Raw genomic sequence first — 3,469 nt, 5'->3', positions numbered from 1 at the left:
TATAGAATAAATAGCAGATCCGATATCTTTGTTATAAATATTGGTTCTTAGTATGAATAAGATATAATCCCTTAAATCATGGGATTCATATGTATATATTAGTATATAATCTACACTAGAGTAAACCCTAATGTAGAGAGTTCGGATCTGTGTGAATCGTCTTTGTGGCAACCCGTCTTCTTGGTGAAGAAAAATCCCTTTCTTGGTGAAAGAACAATTTAGAGAAATATCTATGTTCTATACTTTCGGTTTGTTATTTTCTTAAATTAAGTTTTACTTTCGTCTTTATACTTGAAGTGTATCCAAACGATACAAACCTTCAAAGATGGACCATCATGATACAAGATGCGTCATTTTGGTTCCTTGATTCCCTGATGAGCCACATATGCTATGAAGTCCTCTATGATGCTTATGAGTGTTTAAGGATGCTCAAAAGTTGGTGATGCTCAAGGAATACACCATGTTGTGCCACCATGATGGATGTTGGACCATTAGTGTTCATGATGCGCCTCCTATTCATCATGATGCTCCATCATGTGCCTTGTTGATACTCATATGTTGTATGTCATGGATAAATGTTTTAGAAACCAATACATGACAGATTGTGATTGGTTGACATCATTCATGGACCTATGATCTAATGGGCTTGGCCCATTAGAGTTTTAAGTTTGATTCCTTCGCTATAAACAATGATGTCAGCTTAGTCATTTGAAGTGTCTTGTATTCTAAAGTGATGGTTGAATCTTTAGTGAATTTGTCTTTGTAACATCTGTTTGAGAACTCATAAATAAAGAATAATCCCCTTCTGGTCGTGGTAAGTCATCTTGACCGAAACACATAAATATTGTGTCTTATGTGTTTTTGGTTTTGCATGTTTTTTGCTTTACTTCTTAACATGACCGATTTTTTTAGTCTAGTCTCACAGTCTTTGTGTGCGTGTTTTTCAGTTCGGTTTAATAATTTTTTTGTTTGGTTTATGTATTTTTTTTTTCATTTTTGGTTTCGGTTTCGAGTCTTTCCATTAACAAATACTACCTCTGTCCTAAATTGATAGTCCACTTTTGATTTTTGAAATCTTTTTTCTTCAACTTTGACCTTAAATATTTTTGCTTTTGATAGATAATTCTTGATACAAAATATATGAATGAATTTTATTTTAAATATTTTTTCATTGTTATAAGTTTTATTAACTAATATATTACACAAATAAAAATATTTAAAGTCAAAGTTGAAGAAAAAAAACTTTAAAAATCAAAAGTAAACTATCAATTTGGGACGGATGGAGTATGTGATTAACTCCAAAATAATATATTAAGATTCAATAAAAAAATATTAAAATCTAATAAAAACAAACCGAAAAAATTGGTTAACTGATTAGAAAAATATACAACGAACACAAAAATCACACTTATATAAACTTTTATTTTAGGTCTTTTTTACCGATCCGGTCTTTTTTTATTTATTTATTTATTTATTTATTTATATAGATCTTTTTATTGATGCCTAATTATATTCAGAAGCACCCGTACTACGGATGACTCTACTCAAGATTTGTGAAGGGTTTATACTTTACAGTTGAAGTTAAGAAATTGAGATTACGTGGCTAATTCGTAGCAAGCGTACTATCGACTGAAATCTATGTCTGCTACCATGCCACATGTGTATATACAGTTGAAGCTGTGGTCCCCACACACGTTATATATATTCACTTTCCGTCTTCCCAAGCAAAGCATCAAAATATACTCTCTTTCTCCCTCTAAACCCTTTCGAAATTTCTCTCTCTCTCTCACACACAACGCAGACACTAATTGTCTAATTCAAAAGTTGAATAAACAATGACTCGTCCGTACAGATTCCTGAAGACCGCCGACAAGCCGATGACGGTTGCGGATCCACCTGAGGCAGTAGCCGTCGAGTCAGATTTCGTTGTCATCCTCGCCGCTCTCCTCTGTGCTTTGATCTGTGTTGCAGGTCTCATCGCAGTAGCTCGTTGTGCATGGCTCCGTCGCGGATCCGTCGATACCGGCAACCGGAGTCCCCTCCAGCGCGCTGCAAATAGAGGATTAAAGAAGAAGACGATTCAAACGTTTCCAAAGTTTACATATGATTCGGACAAGGAAGATAAAGGCTGCGGAGGATGTGGAAAGTTGTCTTCGAGTGACTGTGCGATCTGTCTGGCGGAGTACGTCGACGGCGATGAGATCCGTGTGCTGCCGCACTGCGGACACGGATTTCACGCTGTATGCATTGACACGTGGCTGAATTCTCACTCCTCGTGTCCGTCGTGTAGGCAGAATCTTGTTACCACGAGGTGCAAAACATGCGGTGAATTGCCATCGGTTTCCACCGGAAAAACTCCATTGGAGGCGGAAGATAAAGGTGGAAAGCATGGTCATAGCTCTAGTAGTTCAAGTGAAGATTTAGCATGACAGTTTCAAATTTGGAATGAAAAAAAAAAAAAAAAACGGAGAAATATATCATCCGCCGCTGATGCTTAATTCATCGATAAATTAACCTACTTGATGATTGTGACGCGGAAATCAGGGTGATCGACGATGTATGTACGGGTTGTTTGATCTTTGAAACTTTGTAACTTGTTCTGTAGCTAAAGATAGTTGCAGGGTGGGGACTCCACTTTTTCTCTAGGGCTTTGTGAGATTAGAATCCAGAACCAGAAGTAGCACATTGTTTTTCGGTTTTTCCTTCTTTTTCTTATCTTATCATCTTTTTTCGTCTTTTTGTTTGGCATTGTAAAAAAAAGGTTAAGTTAGATCTTGTCAAGTTACATCACTTTCATGTTTCAACTTTACTCGATTTTTCTTTTGGTGAAATAAAGTGAAATATATATTAATCAAGTGAGCATATATTTCCAGACTTGTTGTAACCTAATGAGGATTACGATTGATGCCAACTATTGTTTGATTATACATTTCTCTTTCATAACTCTGATGATAAGGTTTATGATGATGAAAACATACTTTTTGTCACAACTTTAGTCTTTAAGTTTAGTCATATAAATAATTGTCATGGTGATGCACTAATGCTCATGTGAGGAAACTTCCTAATTATCCTTAAAATGTGAGGTTGAACAAATTCTATGAATATTTTTATGATAAAATTAAGAAGTGTATTTGTGTCTTTTTTAGAGACGACATGTTGAAAAGACGTATGTGTCCCAGTGTTTTCCAGCTTATTGGGTGCAATCTTGACGTAAAAATACATTAAGATGCAACGAAGTGATTTTAAGTGGTTACTTTTGGTGATTTAAATTTATTTAGCATTATCTAAACGAAACATGTGAGATCGATCTAGAAACAAACAAGTTTTTTGAATGAGCTATCTAAGGTTGAAAGATGTTTCTTCTAGGTAGGGGTCTTAATCGGGAAAACAATGTAAGGGAAGTTAGGTTTAAGGTGTAGGCCAACATATAAACATCTTTTGAATGGAGATAAAACAATGCCAACATCTG

General features: G+C 35.3%; 1 pseudogene; it reads left to right on the top strand.

The window, feature by feature from the left end:
- The first annotated feature begins 1,738 nt into the window (after positions 1-1,738).
- LOC145031766 (putative E3 ubiquitin-protein ligase ATL44 pseudogene) lies at positions 1,739-2,872 on the top strand (annotated as a pseudogene).
- The last annotated feature ends 597 nt before the right edge of the window (positions 2,873-3,469 follow it).

The sequence above is a fragment of the Lactuca saligna genome, chromosome 2 (genome assembly GCF_052625555.1).
Source record: "Lactuca saligna cultivar CGN05327 chromosome 2, ASM5262555v1, whole genome shotgun sequence".
NCBI lineage: Eukaryota > Viridiplantae > Streptophyta > Magnoliopsida > Asterales > Asteraceae > Lactuca > Lactuca saligna.
This window is presented reverse-complemented; position numbering and strand designations above follow the sequence as displayed.